This window comes from Sus scrofa, chromosome 9 (assembly GCF_000003025.6).
Source record: "Sus scrofa isolate TJ Tabasco breed Duroc chromosome 9, Sscrofa11.1, whole genome shotgun sequence".
NCBI classification, from domain to species: domain Eukaryota; kingdom Metazoa; phylum Chordata; class Mammalia; order Artiodactyla; family Suidae; genus Sus; species Sus scrofa.
This window is the reverse complement of record NC_010451.4, coordinates 27,282,416-27,308,738: the sequence shown is the minus strand read 5'-3', so window position 1 is coordinate 27,308,738 and position 26,323 is coordinate 27,282,416. Positions and strand designations below refer to the sequence as shown.

The 26,323-nt window shown below is 43.6% G+C and overlaps 1 long non-coding RNA gene and 1 other non-coding gene across 2 annotated transcripts; one reads left to right on the top strand and one right to left on the bottom strand.

Moving 5' to 3' along the window:
• LOC106504859 lies at positions 642-25,217 on the top strand. Its single transcript, XR_002335590.1, has 6 exons — positions 642-794; positions 1,258-1,328; positions 20,595-20,746; positions 23,639-23,685; positions 24,548-24,645; positions 25,185-25,217. It is a non-coding gene; the product is annotated as an uncharacterized LOC106504859 (long non-coding RNA).
• MIR7143 (microRNA 7143) lies at positions 2,458-2,518 on the bottom strand. The gene has a single exon (NR_128459.1). It is a non-coding gene; the product is annotated as a microRNA 7143 (primary transcript).

Below are 26,323 nucleotides of genomic sequence, written 5' to 3'. Positions count from 1 at the left end.
ATTCTGAGGTTCTGGGGTTAGGACGTCAACAGATTTTGGTGGGAGAGGACAACACCATTCAACCTATAACCTAACCCCATATCAAGTTGTTCTGACACAAAATGGCACTGTCTTGGAATAACTTGGCTTCCCCTGGCCTACCTTCTTTTCTGGCCTACCAGAAAAGAGCTGCTGGGGCCTATATCTGGAGGTCCAATCCAAAGCAGGCAGGTCTTGCCTCTCGGTTAAAGTGCAGTTGGCCATTTTCCCATTTCTAACTTCTCCTCTTGGATTTGAAAGGATTGTAATGAGGAAGGCAGCTCAGGAGGCCTCGAATTTCTGTTTCATTGTTTCCCCTATTCAGTATCTCCATTCTGCTGTCCCCATAGGAGCTGATGTTTCACAAATCTCTGCGTTTGCCCATGAGGCATCAGTTTATCTCTCCAGAAAGTGGGAAGAAGGTGACTTCTCCTTACCTTCTCTCGGGTGCAATCGGCGCAGAGGGAACAGAGAAGCTGGGACAGCATGGCATTTCTCAAGAGAAAGGCCCTGTGGAAATAATAAAATGTTACCATTTCTGTAGTCCTCTTGACAGCTGACTAAAGAGGAACCAAAGAGTCAAAAATAGCTGATTCGGTCTCGCCCAGGAAGTTCATCCCCCACCAGGACTTCCTCCTGTCGTCTCCAGGCATCACAGCAGCTCTGACCTCTAACCTGGCCTGGGCCTTTCATATCCCCTCAGGCTGCAGAAAGCTTCTCTCAACCACTCTGGGCACCAGGAGCACGTCCCCTTCAGGGATGTTCGGATGAAGAAGGTGAAGGTTCCATCTTTCTTGTCAAGAGGGCCAGGGCCTCAGAGAAGTATTAGAAAGCCTGCAGCATTCATCTCAAGGCTCCCAGAAAAGTGAAACTTCCATCACACTAAAGCCACCTACATTTGGAGTTTGGGGGTCATTCAAACAGAGCCTGCACTGAAATTTCATTTTGCCCGAGCAGTAAGGGTTTGCTGAGCAAATGAATGCTAAAGTGTAAACAAGGCTTCTCAAGTCTGCCTAAGAGCCTGCAAAGGACGACCTGCTCACAGGGCTTGGAAGCAATCCTTTTTCATGCTAATTACAAACCCATTCGGTATTTGTGAAATCGGGCCCTCTGGGATTTCTATTTGCCAACAAGTTGTTTATTTCCAGTGTAAAGGGGGTGGAGGGTCTATGAATTATTGAGCAGCTACAATGCCTTTGCCTGCACTCAGTGAGAGATGGTCTATCTTTATCTTCACAGGCATCCTTGGAGCCAAGCTTTGCCCCATCCACACCTGTGGAATGGAGATGTAGCCCCAAGGTGCAGAGCTGGTAAGTAACGAAGCTGGGATTCGAACCTAGGTGAGCCTAATCTCCAGAACCAGAACCGGTGTGCCTCACCCACCCCACCCCAGCATCACCACCTTTTGAACCCGTGTTAGGTCTGCTTTTTTCCAAAATATAGTCCCAAAGTCAGTCTTCCCAATATTTCAGAATGGCCCCTAATTAGCCCAAATTAGCCAGCTTTTGTAAACTCTGCCTTCATCCCAGTAATGAGGCAAAAGAGGCATTCGTCCAAGAAACAAGCTGTCAAAGGAGAGAGAGGTTGCCAGAGGTTGTGGCAGGTCTGGGCTTACAAATCCGAGTCTGTGGTGCTTCCTGAGACCTAGGGCTCTGAGAGGAGACAAGGTGGAAAATCACTCCCTCTTAGTTACATCTATTTTCTTGTGGAAAGATGTTTCCACCACCCGCGGAGAGACGCCTCTGGCCTTAGAGCAGCGCTGGTGCAGGTCATCCTCTGGCGGCGCAGACTGGTTGGGTGAGGAGCTTGCCTGAGAAGTGCAAGAAAGAGACTGGCATGCTGGGTGGGGAGATTTAACCTTTTGCATCCTTTTCCTGCACTGCTGTCCCTGTCAGCTAAGGTCAGAAAAACTAACAAAAGGCCAGGAGATAACTCCACAGTTCTCAGCCGTTATCACAAAGCTCTACCCTCCCCAGCCTGAGCCCATTTCTACGAGTCACATCCTAACGTTCCAACTTAGACTGATTTTTAAAGCTTACACAAAACACGGTTTAGTGCAGTTAGAGAACTGGGGCTCTTGACCCCGAAATGAAACAGGTGTTGACTTTCAGAACGCTGGTCATGACACCGGAGACTTGAAATAGCAGAAGCAAGTTCAAACTCTTCGAAGGTACAGTACTCAACTGTATATATAGCTTCTGGGCCAAGAGCTGCCCAACAGCACATAACGCAGGATACAAAACAAGTTTCAAACAATTATAAGGCACTATATATAAATCAAGCCTTTAAAATATTTATTAATGTTGAATTTTTAATTGCCAAAAAATACTTGCAGGAAAGCATCGCTATGACTCTTATTACCCTTAGGATTGGCTGTTTGGATGCCCATAATCTTAACTGCTTGCACACCCATTGGTACCCTTTCAGCTGAGGAGCCTTTCAGTCTCAGCTTCAAGTGCAGAGGAAGTGCAAACAGCCTCTGCACTTCAGAGCTGAGCTTGCTTTGCTAGGAGACGGTTGAGCGCAATCCCAGCACGCGCTGATTCATTCTGCCTGGTGATTGGTGGGGCTCCTGGCCGCTGACGTCATCCTGTTGCTGGGTGGAAAACTTCTGCGGCACAGCCCTGACTTCAGAGGCTGTGAAGGGGACCGTGTACCCAGCAGAGAAATCAGATAACAGCTCAAATGGAATTAGATCTCCTTTTTGTGTGACCGTTTCAGTCACCTTCCGCCTCTTAAATTATAGCGTGTTTCCCCCTCCCCCGTAATCTAGCAACCCCTTTCGTGTGGCACAGGCTCCACCAGGTCACCCTACCCCCAGCATCCTCTAGAGCACCGTTTTCCTTTGAGGGTGGATGGAAGGTGTGTTGAGAGTGGCTTTCTGACTGGTTTACGTTTCCCTTCCTCAACAGAATTGAAATAGGTCCTTACTTGCTATGATTGATTGTGCAGTAGGGCTTTGGACCTTCTGGAATAAACCCTTTCTAACGCTCATTTATTCTCCCAGTATTCTGGGAGGCACAGATGATCAGCGGAAGTGAAGGCAAACTTGTCTATTGCTCTTTACAGTCTGCAAAGCACTTTTTATGTACCCGGTCTCCTTTGTCCCTCGTAGCCATCCTATGAACGAGGTACTATTACTTCCCTCATGTTATAGGTTAGGAATCACGCCTCCAAATATCAAATTCTCTGCCATCCACACAGGTCATAAATGACAAGTTAGGGACTCAAACCGAGGTTTTTTGACCCTCATTTCTGACTTTTTCCCCACTTGGACAATCCTCTTTCAGTCTGAGAAGGTAAGTGGTTTGCGAGAGCAGAGTAAGGAGCTAAACGAGGGCCAGGAGCCAGCAGTCCCCACTCTTCATCCAGGGCCTTTGCTTCTCAACCTCTTGTTAGCTCCCAAAAGGTTTTCTTTAGAGATGTTCTTAGATACACATGTATTTTAAAAATCTCTAGGCTTTCTCGAGCTTTTATGTATCAAGTGCAGCTTTGGGGGAGGGGCATAGAAGCCTAATAATTTAGATGCACATTTGCATACATTACATAAGGCTTCTATAAGGGGTAAGATTGCCTAGTTGCTGGCTTATTTTAACTTTTAATAGAATGACATTGACGGAGCAGAAATAGCAGGCTTAGTACCCAGCTCCGGGGCTTGGATGTCAGAGACATTTCTGCGGCGGCAAGTGGGGCTCCTCCTCATCTCGGGGGAGACGCTGGATCGCTCTTGTCCATCTCCAGCTGGGATGATGAACTGCCCTTGGCTTGGCTTTCATCCCGCCTGACACAGCTTTCGCTTTCATCCCATTCCTTGCTCCAAACCCTTCCTCTTCCACTTTTAATACCCAGTTGAACTTGCTCAGCTTCCCTCAGTTACTTTTCCATGAGCAGAGCAAAAACAACACGGAGCCCCTCCACGAAGCCGCCGCACATCTGGTTTGCTCGGGTGAAGACAATTCTCCCTCACCCGTCCTTCTTTTCCGATGAGACAGAGAATCCTTCCACAAAGGCTGACAAGACAGAAATGTTGGAGGAGGGAGTGTGTGGGAGTGAGGGGCACCGTTGATTCAGATGTGGAAGTGTAGGATTTTATTTCCTCTCTCAATTTTTGCTACTGCAGCCTCCAAACACCTAGCACTAGGACTTAGGACTTACTTGGCAGATATCACATATTTTGTGGGTTTCTATCATTTTCTCAATTGTTGCCTTTGTTCCCTTTGGGGACATTGTTGGGCTGTGTGTCCCCGTCCAGCCTCCTGTCTCTTGCTCCCTGTGTGTGACTCATGCTTACAGGTTACTCTTAATTTCAGCAAAATGCCCTCTCTGAAACCAGCTTTGTTTCACACTGGTCAGATGCTCCCGCTTCCACGGCCTGTGGAGGTACAAAGTTAGTGATTTTTGCCTGTGTTGTTTCAAGGTAAAAAATAATTTTTCATATTGAAAATTAGAATCTCTGTCTCATGGGTGAACCTAGACAGATGCTACATCCAGTTCTCTCCTCTCTGTTCAGTGGACACACCACACCTTTGCTCCTGCTGTCCTTGTGCCTGAAACATATATCTTTAAAGATGCACAGCTGAGACTCAATAAATATTTGGGGAAAAGAAAATCTATGGCCACAGAGCTATGCTCTCATTTAAAGCAAAAATGAGATCCCAACCTCGCTTCATTATTAAATAAATATTTTATTGATGAAAATATGTTAATGTAAGTTAAGAATTTTGTATACTATCCATCCAATTCCAGAACTTTGGACGTGAAGGTCCTCTCCTGGGATCCCAGGAGTTTGAATCACCCTCCCCCGACTCGACCCATCACTCTCCATTGGGAGAATCATTCTGCCCAGAAAGTGACAGAGCAAATTGGGTCCACAGGTGTACCTAATATTCTAAGCCAGATGATCTCAAAGGGCACAGCATGCTAAGTTTTTGGCCCTTTCCAGATTTTGTGTGCTGGGTTAAGAGTCTGGGCTCTGGAATCAGACCTCACTCAACTCTCAGCTTTGCAACACACCAGGAGACTGATGGGGCAGAGGGATGGAAATCAACATAAATGTGTAGGCAAATGAGGTACCGCTTCACACAGGTCAGAATGGCCATCGCTAAAAGTCTACAAATAACCAATGCTGGAGAGGGCGTGGAGAAAAGGGAACCCTCGTACACTGTTGGCGGGAAACCTCCTACATGGCTCTTATGAAAGACAGTGTGAAGTTTCCTCAGAAAACTAAGAGAGAACTACCACATGATCCAGCAATCCCATCCCTGGGCATCTATCCAGACAAAACTATATTTCGAAAAGATACATACAGCCTTATGTTCATAGTGGCACTCTTCACAATAGCCAAGACAAGAAAACAACCTAAATGTCTATTAACAGTTGGATGAGGAGTTCCCGTCATGGCTCAGTAGTTAATGAACCCAACCAGTATCCATGAGGATGCAGGTTTGATCCCTGGCCTCGCTCAGTGGGTTAAGGATCCGGCATTGCCATGAGCTGTGGTGTAGATTGCAGTCATGGCTGGAATCCCGAGTTGCTGTAGCTGTGGTGTAGGCCGGCAGCTACAGCTCTGATTAGACCCCAGCCTGGGAACCTCCATATGCCTTGGGTATGGCCCTAAAAACCAAAAGACAAAATAAAAAAAAAAAGTCTATTGACAGATGAATGAATAAAGAAGATATATAGTAGTATATATAGGCATATGTATATATACATATATATAATAGAATACTACTCAGCCATGAAAATGAATGAGGTAAGGCCATTTGTAGCACAGTGGATGCAACTAGAGATTATCATGCCAAGTGAAGTAAGGCAAACACCATATGATATCATTTATATGTGGAATCTAAAATATGACCCAAATGAACCTACCTGTGAAACATTAACAGACTCATAGACAGGGAGAACAGACTTGTGGCTGCGAAGGCGGGGATGGGGATTGGGGATGGGATGGAGTGGGTGGTTTGGGTTAGCAGATGTAAGCTATTATAAATGGAGGAAATAAACTACAGAGTACTACTGTATAGCACAGAGAACTCTATCCAATGTGCTATGATAAAACATATTTGAAAGAAATATTTTTTAAAAAAGAGTGCATATATATATGTACAACTAAAACACTTTGCTGTGCAGCAGAAATTAATGCACCATTGTAAATCAACTATACCTCAGTTTTACAAAGTTATAAAATAATAAATGTGTAGGCAATTTAATTTCTCCCATCTATGTCATTTTTAAAATAAATCAAAGGTAATCATATTCATACCTCTTATGAATGAGAATTAAACAAGATAATAAAGGCCTGTGAAAACCATATGACAGAACTGGGATGTGGGATGTACAAAAGTCCCAATAAATGTTACCAAGTATTTTCATCAAACTGACAAATTCAGATGCAATAAGAAAAAAAAAATCAAGGTAGAGAGGTATTAATCAAAGCAAATTTTACAAATGAGTTATCTGTAGTATGCTATGGTTAGAAAAAAAAAGTGAAACATGCAGGGATAATAGGAAAAACTATAATTATGCCTAGGTGATAACATCAAAAAGAAGGATATTTTGATTGTTGCTATAAATGACCTTTGCCAGACTAAACCATGGCTGTGATTATAGTTGTTATACCTGTTAGCCAGAATTCTAGTGGCAAAATCCAGTGAATATCTTGGGCACCATACAATATTTTTTTCCTAGAAAGTGTCTTCCTATCTTGTAGCTAAAGAGAAGTGCCTTCTTTATAAGAATCCATAGCATTTGTGAATCCCACATCACGGTATGTGTGACTTTGCATTTTAATTAAAAATCTATCAGATTTTCAGATAGGGCTGGCATACCTGGTCCATGAAATTGGAGGGTCAGTTATGTGAAGGAAGGGTTATACCTCTCTGTTCTCCAGATTTCCCAGCATCAGGTACAAAATCTCTAGGATAAACTGAAGACACTAAAAATGTGTATGAACTATCAGGAAATGTTCTAGAAAGCAAAGCGTGTGATACTGTGCGCCACTTCTGGGCAACGAAACGTGAGCCTTTGTGACTGACTCATGCAGAGTTAACTGGCCACAGACCTGTGTAAGGTCTAGGGGGCTAAACTTTGTATTTCAATCCTTGAAATGTATCAAATAGCCTGGCTGTGTTATGCAATTTCCGCAAATTCATTTAACAACAAAAAAAACCCCTGCAGGCTACATCACCGAATGAAGGGTGTAAGGCGTGCCCACCAGATGCCACGCACTGTGCTTGGTGGTGGGGTTGTGATGATGAGGAAAACAGTATCCCCATGGCGATGGTCAGAGAGGTAACAAAATTAAAATGCAATGTTAAAATGCTGTGACACGGGGAGCTCCCACTCTGGCACAGTGCATTAGGAATCTGACTGCTGTGGCTCAGGTTGCTGCAGAGGCATGGGTTTGATCCCCAGCTCAGCACAGTGTGGTACAGGATCCAGTGTTGCCACAACTGTGGCATAGGTTGTAGCTGAAGCATGGATTCAATTCCTGGCCCGGGACATTCCCTATGCCTCGAGTGTGACCATAAATTGAAAAATAAACAATATTGTGACACCAGTATTCACAGGTACTATGGGTTCCCACAAATATTGCACTTATCTCTAACTATAAGATAAATTCTTCCCAAGAAAAACACACTATATAGTGCCCAAGGCATACTGGTTAATCAATCTATAATCACTCAAAAGGGAAACGCTATTGCTGCCATGCTAAGGGGCTTAAGGACCCTCAAATCTGTTGCCAATTTTTAAAGTAGGGTCTTAAATTTTTTTAAAAAATAGGACATATCCATCAGCTCTGCATGTAGCATAAAGTTGGAGAAGAGAGCTGGTAAATCGATGACCAAAGCTAGTTTTGAAAAGATATGGCAGGTTGGGAGATTGGCCTGAAACTAAGAAAAGTGTAAAATTTTGCATTAAAAGCTACATAAAAGCAGGAAGAGGGAACATTGGCTCAGAAGCAGCCTATGTGGGAAGACACAGGGAATGATTAACCAGAAGTTCTTCTTGGTTTGACTATAAACTTCTTGATTTTATTTATTTATTTATTTTATTTTGTATTGTTTATTTACTTTTTTTTTTTTAGGGCTGCAGCTGTGGCTTATAGAAGTTCCCAGGCTAGGGGTCGAATTGGAGCTGTAGCTGCCAGCCTACACCACAGCCGCAGCAAAGCTGGATCTGAGCCACAGCTGCAAACTACACCACAGCCCACAGCAACAGTGGATCCTTAACCCACTGAGCGAGGCCAAGGATCAAACCCACTCCTCATGGATCCTAGTTGGGTTTGTTACCATTGAGCCACGATGGGAACTCCTAAGCTTCTTTAATAAAGCAACATGTCATTCCCAACCTGTGGTGGCCTTGAGGGCAGGAATCACATTTTATTTTATTTTTTTTGCATTTTTTTTTTTTTTAGGAATCACATTTTAAATATTGACTAGCCCTCCCTGGCCTTGCAGAGGGCCTAGTACAGAGTGTGAGCTCCAAAAACACTCTTAAATGGAGTCCAAACTAAATGGCTCCAGGAACGAACAGGCTTTGTTCGGAACCGCCAGGGGAAGCTATGGGTTCTCCTCTTACGAACCGCTTTCCTGGTACCGCTCAGGACTTTCTCCTCCCACTGTCCTCTTGCAATAAACCTCAGAATCCTCTGAGTGACTGAGTGGCTGACTGGGTCGCCCACCTGACCTCCAGCCCCACCTCACAGGGCTCTCTTTTGTCACACGTGACTCTAGCTCTTTCTGTTCCTCCAAGGCCCTGGTGTCCCTTCCAGCCTGAACACCTGCTGGTGTCTGATGGCAGACTCTTCCCCACCGCCTCACACATACACACACATGCCCCACCTGCTTCTCATGGGTCACCCTGGCTTGTCACTGTAACCTACGCAGGGAAACCTCCCCTGACCCCAGCCCAGGGCATGTCTCAGTTCCTGATATGTCCCCTTTCTAGCACTTGTCATCGTCCAGTGTTAACCACAGAATTATTGTTTCAAATCTACCTCCCATGCTAAAGTGTGACTTCCATGAGGGCCGAGTCCTCGGCGGTCCTGTGTCTTCACATACTGATGTTTCTCCAGCTTTGATGAGCCCGTGATTGAATGACCTGGGGGATCTCGTTAAGCTGCCGATTTGGATCCGGTAGGCCTGGGGTGAGGCCTGAGAGCCTGCTTTTCTTCCAGATGATACTGATGCTATGGGTCCTCTAAGCCACTGTGAGCGGCTAAGTCCTTCAGCACACCCAGTCTCCTCCCTGACTTTAATCCACACCCTTCTTCCCATCCTCTCAGCTGTTATCTTAGGAGACTCCTTCTGCATCTCTCACCCAGATGATCTGATCTCCCAGCAGTTCCTCCTGCCGAGATTTCCTAGAGGTCCAGCTCCGGGTCTTATACCTTCAAAGTGTCTTTCCAGTGTATAAACCTGATCCTGTTGTCCCTCTTTTTTCGCATTCTCCCCCTTCCTCCTCCTCCTCCTCCCCCTCCTCTTCCCCTTCTTCTTCTGCTCCTTCTTCTCCTTCCTCTTCTTCTTCTTCTCCTCCTCCTTCTTCTCCTTCTTCTTCTTCGTTCTTCCCTCTTCTTCACAAACTTTAGAGACTCCCTGTCACCTTGTAGGGAAAAAAAAAAAATCCATGCTCCACAGCATGGCTTTCAAGGCTCTACCCTGCCTACTCTTCTGGTCCTACCTCTTGTATACCCCAGTCTCACATCCTACATTCCTGCTGTATCGAAGCCTCTGCAGTCCCTGGAACTCACTAGGCAGCTTAATTCCTCCCATTGCTTAGGCTGCTGACTCTCCCTGGAATTCCCTCCCCAGCTCCATCTACCTGCACACTCTGACTTACCTACCTTGGGTGGGAGGCATGTCCAAGGACTTCCCTCTCCAAGGAGAATGGGCAGCTCATTTCCTTAGGAGACCGAGCTCATTCCACTTGCTGCATTGGCCAGTAGAGACCAATAAATCAAGACAAATATGGGGGGCAAGGAATAGCAACTTTATTTGGAAAGCCAGCAGATAAAGAAGATGGAGGGCTAGTGTCCCAAAAAACCATCTTTTCTGAGTTAGAATTCATGCTTCTTTTATATTAAGAAGTGGCGGCAGCGGCGGCGGCAGCGGCGGTGGCGGTGGTGGTGGTGGCGGCAGGGGACGGGGGTGCTGGGCGGGGGCTGGGGGGGTGGTCCTGGTTCCAGGATGTGCTGATTTCTGCCTGCCTATAGCCATTCACAGTCGGGCCTGTTCAGGAGGTTTCCTGTGAGCTAAACAAGGGTATTTTAGCTATAGGCAACATGATTGACTTGTAGCAAAAGCAACAGAATACAAAGGTTAAAGTAACTTGTCCTTCCCTCTTACAGTTTTTACGGTTTTGCTGCAGCTCCCTGGGCTGGACTATCCTATTTACAGGGCAGCCCTCTCCCTCCAGGCAGTGGGTCCTCTGAGCACAAAACGAGGTCTCATTCATCCCTGTTACCTTGACACCTGGCACAGGGTTGACACTTAATGTATGAGTAACCCATGAATGGATGCCATCGTGCTTGGCTCCAGATGCTGTATTTTAAAGCGGATGCTTTGACACAGTGGAGCGCTTCTAAGGAACATCAGCATCGGTCCAGAACCCTGTGACATGAGAAACAGTTCAAAGAACAGTTGGACCATAAATCTTAGAGAAAAGAGGTGCCTGCACATAGTAGGTGCTCCAAAGCTATTTATCAAATAAATGATAAATGAGCTTGCTTCTCGCAGAGCTGTCAGGGCAAAGAGAGAGTACACGCGTTCTGCGTTCTCTGTGGCTCCAGAAGCTCCAACGTTACATCTAAGGCAGAGATTGCAGCCCAATTAAATGAATTTCCTGAGACTGAGATGTTCTAAACGACACTTCCTCTAGGAGCCATCTAAGCGATTTCTTGCTTTGGCAAAGATTAAAAACTGCGTAACGCAGCGTAGTCTCTGGACAAGTTAGGGTTCTTTTTGTGGCACATGACAGGAAACACCCCCCCCCCCCCCCCCGTTGTGGGTGATTTATGGCCTCTCATGATGTCATCAGGCATCCGCCCCCTTCCCCTCCCCACCCCCACCTCCTCCAGTGCTGGCTCCAGTGTAGAGACCCCCAGGGCTCCAGCTTCTGTCTCCCACAGCAAAAAAAGGCTAAGCCCCTCTGACAGGACCGGCTGGAACCGTGGCTGAACACAGCCCTGTGGCCCTGGCAGGCGGTTCTCTGGGGCGCAGAGCATCACCTACTGATGTTGGACCCGGTGTACCTGGGGGAGGAGGACAAGATGGGACCCAGGGGGAAGGCGTGGGCACTTGCCTGCACTAACCCTGGCTCAGAGTTACCTGAAGGGAAAATAAGAGCAGGAGGACAAAAATGGCAGTTGGCTACCGCAGCCTGAACCCTCGTCCCTATTCTAGAACTTCTAACAGCCTTCAGTATTACATCTGCACATAATATGCATTCAGCTGAACACCACTGGTTATTAAAAACTCCTGAGCAATTCAACCCACATTTTACCAACCTCGTAGGGTTTCACTCTTCCTATAAGACTAGAAGACTTTTTTCTGCAATGACTTTCTTTATGCATTTCTTCAAAATAAACTTTTGTTATTGTCTTGAGGATAGAATGATGAAAAAACTGTCCTCACGAAGCCTATAATCTCTCTGAAAAGCAGTCAAGTAAAAAAGAAAGAAAAAAAAGAAAAAGCAATCACAAAGCAGGTGGCAAGTGCTTTAGGAAAATCACCCGTCTCCACATTGTTGTAGTGATAGGAAAAAAAAAACAGTGAAAGTTTAATCACACTCCATGATCAAACATCAGTTTTCTTTGTGAGCTTAACCAGCCGCCTCTCTGAGTTAGGATATAGACTGGCAGGAAGGTTCTCTTGGCTGAAATACTCTTAGTGTTTCCCAGGCCCAGCAGCAGAAGAAAAGGTATCCGCTTGTTTGGAGAGCTCAGTTTCAAAGCTAGAAAGACTTGGAATCTAATTTTTTAAAATGATACAAAGAACTTATTTACAGAACAGAAACAGACTCAGATTTCAAAATCAAGCTTATGGCTACCAAAGGGGAAATGTGGGGATAAATTAGGAGTTTGGGTTTACCATAGACACACTGCTATATATAAAAGAGGTAACTAACAAGGACCTACTGTATAGCACAAGAAAATCTACTCTGTATTTTGTCATAACCTATATGACTCTGAAAAAGAATGGATATATGTATGTGTACATAACTGAATCACTTTGCTGTACACCAGAAACTAGCACAACATTATAAACCAACTATACGCCAATAAAATTAAAAATTAAAAAAAGAAAAAAGCTAGAAAGACTCCCAGTTGTACCATCACAGACACTGAAAATCAGCACCTTCAGAGCAGAGAAAATAACAGATCATTGAATGTGAAATGAGTAGCTTCTATCAGTGGTTGGGTCTTTAAAGAATAAAAAAGGAGGGAGTTCCATTGTGGTTCAGTGGGTTAAGAATCCACCTAGCATCCAAGAGGATGCAGGTTCAATCCCCGGCCTGGCTCAGTGGGTTAAGGATCCAGCATTGCCGCGATGCAGCTCAGCTCCTGCGTTGCTGTGGCTGTGGTGTAAACCAGCAGCTGTAGCTCCGATTCAATCCCTAGACTGGGAACTGCCGTATGCTGCAGGTGAGGCTCTAAAAAAGGAAAGTGAGAAGATAGTAGTGTCTTGATTCCACACCATTTAATCCCTAGTGCCACCCATACTTGGTTGTCAGTTTCACTTGTTTTCTCAAGTTGATGTTTTGAACTTCTGTCGTGATCCCACAAAGTGTCTGACTTCTCAGGTGTCACAGTGGCTGTGAATATTCTTTCCTCCATCTGCGGTGACCTGGCAAACTACTTGGCCTGCAGAATCTGCAGTAAGTGAGAAGCTTTGGCTGATCCATTTTCCTCAAGCAGAGAATCACAGAGCCTTATTTTACTTGCCACTCCAGCCTCAATCATATATTTCAGGTTATTTCGGTCCTGAGTAATGGCAGTGGCCGCTGAATTACAAAGCTCATCAGAACTCTGATCTCATTCTGAAAGCTCATCTCTGCTTCTCACTTCACTTTTTAAAATTTTCCTGTCGCTTATCAAAATCTTGGTCGCTGTTATTAAGTGGCACCCTGTATTGACCCTGAGTTACGGGACATCTGAAAAAACAGCTCTGGATTATTTTGTTATCCCTTCTGCAGGAGGCACAGATGTGCTGCACTCAGGTGATCTAAGAGGCAACGGGTTCCATTGTAATTGCTGGCCCGCACTGCAGGCCCAGCTGGGCTGACATTTTCATTTCTGTCTCTTTTGTGGCTTCCATTATCCTGGGGGCCAAGGTACAAACGTGTCTGGAATCGCAATTTGTGGAAGGTTAGTAAAATTCTGGAACAGGGCCAGGACTATTCAGTGCCTGGGATGGATTTCTTGGAGTCTCTCCAAATATATGGGTTGTCCATTAGTGCCACGTGGCCAGACTTGACTCTAGAATAGACAGTTAAGGCAAAATTAAGCTTACTGAAGCCTAGTTGTACAGCGGAAAAAAACTGAGGTGAGTGGTCTGGACAGGACTGCCTTGGTGCTTGAGAAGGCTGGATCCACGGAGGAATGTTCTCTGGGTGTATAAAGGCTGTGGGATACTTAGAAAGCTGTTATTAAATAAATATGAGAGATGAATTAAAGGAAAAATAATGGCCAAGACTGAAAAGGCTCTGGTTTTTGGAAAATGTTCCGTCTACCAAAAAGAAGGCAGTTTTATGTAATGAATAGAGGCGTGGCGTTCTGGTTCAGCCTGTGTTGGGGTCCCAGCTTCACCTGTAATCTGCTGTAAGCCTTTGAGAAAGTTAACTTTGCAGGAAAAGCAGCAGTCTGGTGAGGTTAGGGTTAAATGAAGTAATACATATAAAATGTTTAGCACAGTGCCTGACACATAGTGTTATTTCAAGCCTTATAAGGAGACAAGCTAAAATGTTCTGTTCCAGTGGCTTATAAGGTCTAGGGGGTCTCAAACTGCCTTGGGGCTTTGATGAAAATGATGGGTACTTGCTCCTCGGCGGGGGGAGACACATAGATAAAATTTTTGTACCCAGTTTTAGAGACTTCCAATGTATGAGCAAGTATAACCATAGACTTCAGGTTAAGATTTTTTGTTTTAGGGCTAGATTCACTCCCCAAAGGGAGAATAACTGCCTCCATTTTATTTATTTATTTTTATCATTTTTGCTCATTTCTAATTATAGTTCCTTAACTTTTTGGATTTGGAAGGAATTTTATCGAACACCCCCTTTTTTAAGGAATAACAGTAAGTTACCTGTTTATCTGAAACACCAAGTGTTTATCAATTTCACATTTCTATAACTTAAAAACTTAATTTTCTTGTTTTCAACTACCTTTCCTATTCAAAACGTTCCTTACAATTTTCTATAATGGTTACTGTTTCTAATTCTGTTCTCTGAATTACAATGACAGCCCTCAGAAGCTCATCTTCATTCAAAGCCCAAGATATATACAGAGATCTTTTCTCCCCTCTGTGTATATCAATTAGCATACTAAAATATATTCTGGAAAGTTCTCTGGTGGTCTAGCAGTTAGGACTTGGTGCTTTCACCACTGCAGCCCGAGGACAATCCCTGGTCTGGAAACTAAGATTCCATATCAAGCCACTGCACAGCATGGCCAAAATAAAATCTAAAATATGCTCTGAAGTAAACGTCTGATATTGTGCTTATTTTTTTTTAATTTTATGGCTGAACCCACAGCATATGGACACTCCTGGGCCAAGGACTGAATCCCAGCCACAGGTGCAACCTATGCCAGACACTGGATCCTTTAACCCATTGCACAGAGCTGGGGTTTGAACTCACACCTCTGCAGGGACCCAAGCTGCTGCAGCAGGAGTCTTTTTTTTTTTTTTTTTTTTTTGTCTTTTTGTCTTTTTGCCTTATTCTAGGGTCGCACCCGTGGCATATGGAGGTTCCCAGGCTAGGGGTCTAATCGGAGATACAGCTGCTGGCCTACGCCAGAGCCACAACAATGCGGGATCTGAGCCGCGTCTGTGACCTACACCACAGCTCACGGCAATGCCGGATCTTTAACCCTGCAGTGGGATTCTTAATTCACTGCCATGGCAGGGACTCCTGATGTTGTGCTTTTTTAATGCACAAGAGCCTTGCAGTACTAGAGTAATGCTTCCATCAGGCAGGAGTGAAATCAGCAAAGACCTATTGGCCACCTACAGTGGGACAGGCTCCAGTCTGTGCACCTGGGATACATGAATGATTAGAACCCAGATGGAAATGTGTGCCCTTAGGGAGCTTACGGTCTAATGAGGAAAATGATCTTTGCTTTTGGAAGGATTTGGCTGGAGTTGAGATTCTGTCCTAGGACAGATTCAGAGATAAATGGAAAGGTTCCTGCTACAGGAGTGTTACCCATGAGCCCATCACTGCTCTGCAAGGACACTTGCCTTCCTTTGCTTAAACAATAGCTGATCAGCATGGGCAACACCAAACACAGAACAGCCAAAGTGTGCCTAGGCAAAATTCCACCCCTACCATACTCCCGGCCAAAGCATGAACCTCATCAAGCAATGAATAGGCTGTGTTTAGGTATGTCACCTCTAGACTTTCCACTGCAAAAATATTTTAAGCTCTTCTGCTTTGCTTCCAGGATACTTTGAGTGACTTTTGAGGAGAATGTGAACAAGAAAGCAAAAGTATGGGGTGCTCTAGTGAGAAGGGAGCAGGCAGTGGAGTTGATGATGTGGAAAAGGGTCAGATTATATAAAAGAGAGTGGAACATGAAACGTTGGAAGTAGGTCAGGTAAGTGACAGGACCAAAAGCAAGAGACATTAAAAGTCTGTGAACAAGCATGTAATCTTATTGCATCTGCTTCTGGAGACACAGAGGTGACCCAAAGTCAATGTCGCTAATGTGGCATTGGGATCCATGACCTCTCAGGAATTCACCTGATCTCATTCTAGAATACAGTAGGTTGATGTTGCTGAAGCCCTGAAGATAAAGAACAAAGCTGAGATGGGGCTGAGCAGGCTCAAGAGCTGGCAGGTGGGGCCAGAGTCCCTCTTCCCTCAGGTTGTGGTCCTGGCTCAGAGAGCAGAGGGCCAGTCTTCACTCTGAAGACACGTGGGCAGCCACCAAGGCTATAGAATCTAGGGCACCAACACACCCAAGCACCTGCCTTCCCTTCTTGCTTTTTATGGCTCCTTGTTACCCCCCACATCTAGAACCTTATCCTTGTCTGGCTAAATATACTCCTTCGTTCTTTGAAACTAGAGACACTCTTGTCGATGTTCTAGGAGGTGTCAACTCAGATTTTGCTTCAATGATTTGCAAAATCATTGCATCTCACTTTTACCTGACATGTCACTGCCCAACCGACTAAGAACTATAGTAAAAAGGCAAAAATTATGTTCATGCCATCTGAGGAAGGTGAAATGAGTTACATCATTTGCCCAAGAGAACAAACTCATTTTCTTATGACATGGTAACGTGGTGACCTCATTCCAGGGCACTCATAATTTGCAAGCCACAATATTTTTGGCCAATGAATCCCTTATCTCTTCTCCCAGTGAATGCTTTGATAGACAACAGTATAAATATCCTGCAGTCTGGGTCCTTGGTTTTGTAAACAACCAGGAAATAAATAAGGCATTTTGCCTGATGACCAACGCAGACTCATAAATAGGCTACTATAAACAGAGGTCATTTGTAAAAGGCAAAGATGACAGAACCTAAGGCTTGGTCCAGGCTTTATATATCCTGCCCATTACACCACCCAGGGGATTCTTTCAGCCCAGACCTGTATTTTAAAAACCGGGCCTGTTTATATACAGTGTGGTTAGGTTCTTGCTTGAGCCAGAATACATCAGGTATATTATCTTTTGTGATTTTGTTCATATCATGAAAGGTAGTTGCCTCTTGGAGAGTAAAACTGGGGCTCAGCATCCCAGAGAAGATGGGCTTTCTTCATCTAGAGAGGTTAGAATGGGAGAGTCACTGTTGTGTCAGAGAGAGAGGGAGGGAGAGAGAGAGAGAGAGAGGAGAGAGAGAGGAAGAAGAGGAGGGGGGAGGAGGAAGAGAAGGAGGAGAAGAAGGAAAAGAACAAAGAGAAGAAAAAGAAGAGAAGGAGGAAGAGGAAGAAGAGAAAGGGAGGGGAGGGATGGGAAGGGAGTGTTGGGGGAAAGAAGGAGAGGGGGAGAGAGAGAAGAGGGAGGAAGAGAAGGAGAAGGAGACGAGGAGGAAGAGAGAGGCAGATGGAGGGAAGGGGAGGGAGGGTTGGGGAGGAGAGGAAGAGAGGGAGAGATGGGGGAGAGAGAGACTCAGAAAGGGAAGAAAAAGCAGTGGCTCCTACAGCAAAAAGATCTGTGACCACAGGAATGGAGACGGCGAAGATTCCAGATCTATTCTGTTTTGCTGAGTTGAGCTCCTCCCAGCGGAAATGAATCCAACTAGGAACCATGAGGTTGCAGGTTCGATCCCTGGCCTCGCACAGTGGGTTAAGGATCTGGCATTGCTGTGAACTGTGGTGTAGGTCGCAGATGTGGCTCGGATCTGGCGCTGCTGTGGCTCTGGCGTAGGCCAGTGGCTACAGCTCTGATTTGACCCCTAGCCTGGGAACTTCCATATGCCACAGGTGTGGCCCTAAAAACACAAAAAAAGACAAAAAATAAAAGTAAAAGTAAATAAAACAAAATGACCTCCTAGTACATGTCTGGTCCCCTTTGTATTTCAGAGAGACACAATGGTGATCTTTGAACCTACGAATTGACACAAAGTTGCCCTCATTTCCCTTTATCTTTTTCTTCATTACTTAGTGCTTGGAAACTTTCAAGGATATTTAACTTTGATTTCTGTTTGATTTTACTTTTTTTTAGCTTTTTGTGGCCACATACCTGGCATATAGAGCTTCCCAGGCTAGGGGCTGAATCAAATCTGTAGCCACCAGCCTAGGCCACAGCCACAACAATGTGGGATCCTAAACCCACTGAGCTAGGCCAGGGATTGAACCTGTGTCCTCATGGATCCTAGTTGCATTCATTAACCGCTAAGCCATGAAGGCAAGTCCTGATTTTACTTTTTGAAAAAAATCTCTTTGGTCCAAAAATTCTAGAAAATCATTAAATTGGGCCGGCAGGCATGAGGTCTGAAGGAAGGATAAAGACAGGAAAGGGAGAAAGCCTGTTGTCTCCCAAAGTTTTCTTTGGGGCTAGTGGCTCAGGTAGACACATTAGAATCACTTTGAGAAATTTAAAATCCAAGGGAAGCTTTCTGGGTAAGAACACAAAAGGTTCTAAAAAGTTTGAGGTTTTTGCAGAGCAGACTTTCCTAACAAAATGTAGGCTGTAAGAATTTTCTGTGTGAGAAAGCCAAAAAGGGTTTTTTTCTGGCTCAGTGAATTTCTAGCTCTTTCTTTTGGAATTTCAAGTTCTTTCATATCCATTTACTAATGAGAACTAAGAGTAATACTTCACATTTGTAAGTGCTTGACATGCAAGGGAAGGAAGATGGTTTCCATCAGTCTCTTTTGGTTGAAAGAAACAGGCATGCTCAAGTTGCTTCACAAAATTAGTGGTGGAAGGAGATTTAGTTGGGGGTGGGGTGAGGTTACAAGGATACACAGCGGGGACCAGAACTAGAAACACCCAGGATGGAAGGTACCTTTAAACACCAGTGTCTTCGTGTCTTCGCTTTCTTTCTGGTGATTGCCTTCTTTTCCAACCAGCTTCCTCAACTTTTGCCCTCTGATCTGCTCCTTTAGAGTTCTGCTTGTGTGTGATTCATGCATCCTCTCACAATCTGACCTTGCTGCCAGCTGACTTAGTGTCTTAGATTCCCATTGCCAAATTCCCAGAAAGGCAACGGGTTGGCCCAGATTATCATTTTAATCTGTCTTCCAGCCAGTGCTGACCTCTTGGTTCACTCTTCTGAGACAAGGGGCAAAGACATAGTATGGAGCATCACCATTTAGAATGAGGCCACCAGAAGAAAGACTCCCTTAGAGGAGGATATGCATGGGACAGGTTGAGATAAAGAGCTCTAGTTTGCTGGCAGATCATGTGGAAACCAGTTTATTCATCTGGTTTCTTAGAGGAGCTAATCTCAACCAATCACAATGGACCTGGTGCAGCATCCTTGATGCAGCATCCTTGATGCAGCTTGTGAGAGGACCAAAGGCAGCTTCTATCCTCTCCCCTCCCCCTCGACCTTATTTCCATTACATCCATCACTTTACCTCCATGGCTAACAAAGTCCCTAGGAATCTTTAGACTTATATATCAAAACATTTTGACTTTCAACTTAGAGGATCAACAAAAGTATTTTTCACATCCCAGGATCATTCAATGATTTTAGAGTAACATGCCAGTGAGCAATAAAATATTAGAATAGTGAATACTGCTGATTTTTTCTTACTCCTATAGCATTGATTTTGGTAGGAATCAAATTATTAGAGCCCACACTTTATTGTGTTAGGGAGATCTAAATCAGTGACTTCACAGCTTGGTAACCTACTACAGAGACTCAGTTCGAAGAATATTTACAATATTCTGATTGTACAGCCAGGCAGGATTGCATAATACTATAAACACTGGCATCAAGCAAATTTGGGTTCAAATCACAATTCTCTCTTGTAATAAGTGTGACTTTGCCCAAACTTTTGATCCCTATAAAGCATTTGCAACATGGAGATAATAGTAACCAGTTCAGAAGTATTTTGTAAATATTAGGTAATGTAATGTATATAGGTTATTTTGAAATGACTGGTACATAGCAAGCACTCAGGAAATGGTAGTAGTTGCTTCCATTACTATATCTGTTATGATTATAGTATCATATTATGGATGTGATGGAATTAGCGAATATAGATTAGAGATATGAGGATTATCAAATTCTTTAGATTCTTAAGAGAGATAAAATAGATGTACATATTAGAAATGGTGCCTACATTTAACTTGCAGATACACAAACAGAGCTCAGCGCAGTGATACTCTTGAGTGAGAAATGTTAAGTGTGAAATAATGATGTTAAATGATATTCTTTAATCAAGGGAAAAAAAAAAAAAAGAAGTTAAATAGGAATAGTGCCGGAGTTCCCTAGTGGCTGTGTGGTGAAGGATTCAGTGTTGTCGCTGCCATGCCTCAGGTTCAGTCCCTTGCCCAGGAACTTCTGTATGCCATGGACTCAGCCGGGGGGTGGGGGGGGGGGAAGAATTGTGTCTCTTAGGAGAAGAAATAGACAGCATAATAATAGTTGTCTATTGTAATGTAAAAAGTCAGGAGTCAGGATTCAGAGGCATCTTGTAAGTGGAGCAGGAACTATATTAAAAGGGGAATTGAAACACGAAGATGAGAGTTGCAGACCAAAAGGACCTACCGGCTGGAATATGGAGGAGTCACTGTTGGAAAGGAGGGGACAGCCCACTATCTGGGTTAACATTTTACTTTCTCAGGGAGGCCTGAACCAGGTTCGAGTCCCCTGTTGTACCTTCCCTTCCTGTGTTTTCTCTACCATACCACACATTCTGTATTGGCGTCTCTTATTTAAGGTGCATCTTCTCTGCTAGGTTATTGCTTCTCTGAGACTCTGACTCTCATGTTCGTCACTGAATTTCCAGGACCAGCCAAGTGCCTGGCACGTGGTAAGCATTCCACAGACATATGTTGAAGGAATGAACATGTGACTCCAGGAATGAATGAAGAAATGCGGAATCAAAAGGTGATTTCATCAGATACTGCTCTGTGCTGTTCTGTAATATTTGCAAGGGTGACTCTGACCCTCCCGTTGAAGTTATAAACTGCCATCGAGACACAGTAAGAATTCTGCGTCTTATGTCTCCATCACTACCACTAAAAGGCATCCAGTTATAGGCATAAATGCTCAAAGGAGCATCTGAGTTCTTTGCTAATACTTCTCTCACCCTCTATTCTCCATTTTTTACTTATCTTCCACACCAGTGGAAGGATTATACCCCAGTCTGACTATTAGATGATGAACCTGTCTTTTGTTTTTTCTGTTATCAGGACTTACTCTTTGCTGAGGGCCCAATAAATAAATGAATAAATAAAAAAGTATATCTGGACAGCATACATTTCGAAGTATACTCTTTCAAACCTGCAGTTTTCCAGAATCTCACAAGGTGCTGTTGTGATTCCAAGCTTGAGATTCATGTAGAAATGCCAATGTTTTATCTTCGAAATCACTGTGTTTGTTGTTATCATTCACATAATTGTTGAAAGTTTCTTCTTGCTAACAAAGCAAATCTAAGCTTTGCAAGAAAATTGCTTTACAATTTTAAGAAATGGAAACTTTTGTGGCTAAAAATATGTCTACTTGCTTCCTAGTTAACCAACTCTAATACATCCAATCGCTTTATCCAACAAGCTTTTTCAAGCACCTCCTCTTAGATTCCAAGTACCTGAAATACTCAGATGAATAAGACTCATCCCCAAAGATGCTCAGAGTCTGAAAGTTGACAGGTAGAGCCTTCCCGTCTAAGGGCCCTTTCATTCCCACCTCACTTCCTGCAAATCCTTCACAATAGAAAACTATGGCATCTAAGATATCTGAGTCTACAAGTAATAACTCCTCTCTACTCTGGATTAGTTGGATCCTACCCCCAAACTCCCTTACTCTCATGTGGATTTTTGTTTTATTCAGCCATTTTCTTTCTTATTTATTTATTTATTTATTTCCTTTTTGGAGGGGTGCAGTCAAGGCATGCAGAAGTTCCCGGGGCCAGGGACTGAACACTTGCCACAGCAGTGACCAGAGCCATTGCAGTGACAATGCCAGAGCCTTAACACTCAGCCACCAGGGAACTCCCCACTTTTCTTTTCAACACCCAGGTAGCCAGCGTATTTCACAATGATCTTTTCTTAAAATAAACAATTTTTTTTTTTTTTAGCTTTTCATGGCTGTATCTGTGGCATTTGTAAGTTCCCAGGTTAGGGGTCAAATCAGAGCTACAGCTGCTGGCCTACACCATAGCCACAGCAACACTGAATCTAAGCTGCATCTGTGACCTACACTACAGCTCGCAGTGATGCCAGATCCATGACCCACTGAGCAAGGCCAGGGATCGAACCCATATCCTCATGGATACGAGTCGGTTTCATTACCACTGAGCCACAATGGGAACTTCCAGTTTTGTCATTTCTGAAAGAAGGATATTGAGAATTGGGGAGAGTGAATTTAGATTATCAAGGAGATGAACAGACTAACTGAAGAAATAAGGGAGCAAAGGAAAACCAAAGCAACTTTGGGGATTTTTGAGACTAGAGCCACTTATACCTTCTTCCTGCCTACTTGTAGAAATTCTCCTACTTCTTCTATCCTACTAGTCCTGCTTACACTAGATTCGCATGGAAACACTAAAACAAAACAGAGTTCACAAAATTCATATGTGTATGTGTGTGTATGTATTATCATTACTTAATCACAATGTATGTATATATGTGTGAATATATATAGTTGTTGTTTTGAGTTGTCCCAATGTAAGAGTATATTCCAGGACTATTTCTACTTCCAACCAGGCCAATTCACGTGCAAATCACGTCATAAAGATATAAGTTGGAGGATATTTCATGATGCATACTTGTCCTAGGGCGCTCGGCACTGAAAATGCAGGCCAGAGGAAAAACTGAATTATCTTTCTATTCTTTTCACAGAAGGATATATTGAAAAATCATTGTCATGTGAAGAGCAAATCAGAATATACAGCCCCCAACATGTAATATATGGGAAAAAAGTAATATAGGGTTTTGTCAGGTAGTTAATTAATAAAAATTTGTTATTTATTTGGATTTCGTGGTGTTTATACTATTTGCAGCTTTTTAACGTTTATTGAGTCTATTGATGATTTTTAAAAAGTATTTATTTTTATAAATAAGTTTGTATTCATAGTTTTATATTCTTTTCTTAAAGAAGGTTCCCATATTACATAAGCTTCAAGTTTCCTACGACCTGGATCTGGCCCTGACTCTTCTTAACTGCCCTTCTGCACTTAACAGATAAGGAAACTGAGGCCCTTAATCACATAGTTTACAGCCCTCCTGAACTAAACCCTAGGTCTTTCTGACTTTCTGTGCATTGCTACTACCCTACATTCCCTTACTTTTGAGAAGTACTTTGAAAATCAAAGATCTCAACAACAACAACAAAAAGAAGCTAATAAAAAAAGATCTCCTGGCCACAGCTGGGAGTTCCCATCACGGCCCAGTGGATAACGAACCCGACTAGAATCCATGAGGACGCGGGTTCAATCCCTAGTCTTGCTCAGTGGGTTAAGGACCTGGCTTCACAGTGAGCTGTGGTGTAGGTGGAAGACACAGCTCGGATCCTGTGTTGCTGTGGCTGTGGCATAGGCCAGCGGCTATAGTTCTGATTTGACCCCTAGCCTGGGGACCTCCATATGCCACAGGTGCGGTCCTGAAAAGACAGAAGACAAAAAAAAAAAAAAAGTCTCCTGGCCCACAGTATACAATAATAGTAAATATTTACATAGCATTTCTTATGCACCAGGGATTGTTTTACAAAGCTTTACATACAACTCGTTTACTCCTCAAAACCACTCTGTGACTAAGGCAATATTCATTTCCTTTTTTTCAGATGATGAAAACGAAGACATAGAAAAGTAACCCAACCAAGGTCACCCCGTAAGCAGAGAGCATAATAACACCTTTTGTATTGCGGTGGCTAGCAGCAAACATTCTTTGAGGGCTTGCAATGTTCTAGTCACTTTGCTGAAAACTAAAGTGCATTAGCTCGTTCAGTCTTCATAACCACCCTTTGAAGAGGTAGTATCATTACTTCATCTTACACACGGAGAAGCTGAGAGACAGTAAGTTACTTGCTGAAGGTCATGTACATAGCGAAGGTCAAAGATGGTCCCCACATCCATGATTGACCCCAGAGCCCAGGCTCTTGGTCTCTGCCTGATGATGCCCATCAAAGAAAACTTTCTCATGGTCCTCCCACTATGGCCACATTCCCCTTGGCCCCTGTCTCCTAAAGCTCCCAATGGGGGTGTGGGCAGACTTAGCATAAGGAATAGGGTTAGCAGTGTAACTGTCCCTTCCCATTGTTTGTACACATACGAACACATACACATACGAACACATACACACAAACACATATTAGGGTACCGGGCTATACATCACATTTTTTACATCTGACTCCTTTCCTCAATTTTTTGCAATAGCCAAGAATTGCAAGTTTATTTTTTTTTCATGGAGTTTGCTGGCTTTTCTTCTTCTTCTTCTTCTTTTTTTTTTTCTTCTTTTTTTTTGTTTTGTTTTGTTTTGGCCATGCTTGTACCATGGGGAAGTTCCCAGGCCAGGGATCAAACTTGCGCCACAGCAGTGACAACGTCAGGTCCTCAACTTGCTGAGCCACCAGGGAACTCTGATAAATTTATTTTTAATTCATATTCTGTGATAAAGTTAAGAGCGACAATCAGCAGATCAGTATAACAGACCCACATCCCTAAGCCTCTCCTTTGCAATCTGCTTTATACAGGATTAAACGCAGGAAACGCTGAAATGGGAAATTAGAAGAGAAGGCTGACAGACATTTGGAGCTTGGTGGAATATTTGTTCTTTGAAAAATGAGCATTGGTAAGAATAATTTCCTTAGTGGAGGTGGGCGATGGAGGGGGTGGAATGGGAATGGGCACCAAAGCATTGGCCTTTTTGGATCAGATCCTTTTAATTTCTCCTTTGGAGTAGTACTGGTCTTGAGCCCTAGGAAAAAAAAATAGCAGGAATCTAATTAACAGCTCAAAGGGAGCAATCAATTTACAATTGTGTGAAGTGCAAATTCCTTTGTGCACAAAACAAATTACAGTATTTGCAAATTTGTAAATAATGCAATATCTTTCCTGCAGTCCAAAGGCTTTGGGTTCTCCCAGGGGAAAGAAAAAGAAGTCCAAGAAGGCAAAATGCAAGAACATGTCCTATCCTCTCAAGAAGTGGAATTTTAAAAATATTTTTAGTAATTGATTTGTTTTTCAATTGAATCCTTATTTAAGAACTTGAAAGGGGCCCAGTTCTTAGGTCAATAGAATAAGACTATCTAGAGAAGTAAACAATTTCAAGTCCAAAAGTCACAGCCTGTTATTAAAAGGGTATCTTCTTTTTTTTTTCCTTCTTTTTAGGGCTGCACCCACGGCATATGGAGGTTCCCAGGCTAGGGGTCGAATCAGAGCTACAGCTGCCAGCCTACACCACAGCCAAAGCAACACCAGATCCCAGCCAGTCTGCGACCTACACCACAGCTCATGGCAACGCCCGATCCTTAACCCATTGACTAAGGCCAGGGATTGAGCCCTCAACCTCATGGTTCCTGGTTGGATTCGTTTCCGCTGCACCAAGATGGGAACTCCAAGTTGTCTTCTTCCAAAAGCACTGAGCATACAAATTTGCTCCCAACCCTCCGTATACCTTTGGTTTGTGGAAAGAACTTTCCCTTTATAAAACAACTAGCAAGCTCTAGCTATAATCATTATTATGTTCAATGTCAGAGAAGGAATTGGTGACAGATAAGGATATGAATCCAGTCTCTCTGCTTTGCAGCCATAATTGTTTTGAACCGTTCAATTCACAAATATTTATTAGGATCCTTTTAAAAGAGCCTGTAGCTTTTATTAGAGAATCAAAAGAGATGCCCTAGAAGAATTTATAGTGTATTGAGGAAAGTCAGAGTGCAAACTCCTTATTTCCTCCAAGATTTTTTAAGCACTTCTCTTAAAGTGGGCGGAGCTAGGACTTGAGAAGGAATAAGTGAATGTAGTCCCTTTCTGCCCTTAAGGGGTTCACAGTCTAGTGAGAAAATAGAATTTGAATCAATCATTTCAGTGTTGAGCTTGATGCTATAGAAGAGGTACTAGAAAGGTATTTTGGATGCTTTGACAAGTGCTTGATTCCACCTCGAGATCTTTCAACAGGAGAAGGACACCCACAGAGGGGTCATGTGAAGTAGAGGTAAGGGGACTGCTGGCTGACCTTCCGAGAATGACAGATCAGATTTGCACTTTCAAATGATCCTCTCCCCAGAGCTCTCATTGATGGTGAGATGACTGCAAGCTGGTTAAACCTTTCCACAAAATCTTTTAGCAAATTTGCATCAGAAGCCTTAAAACACATTCTTAGCCTTTCAGTCAGGAACTCCATATCTAGGAATCAACGATGCTGCTGGAAACTTAGTGTATGAGGAAGCTTCTCAGAGCATTATTTATAATCATGAGAAACTGGAAAAAACCTACATGTTCAATAATGGAGGAATTATGGTTAAATA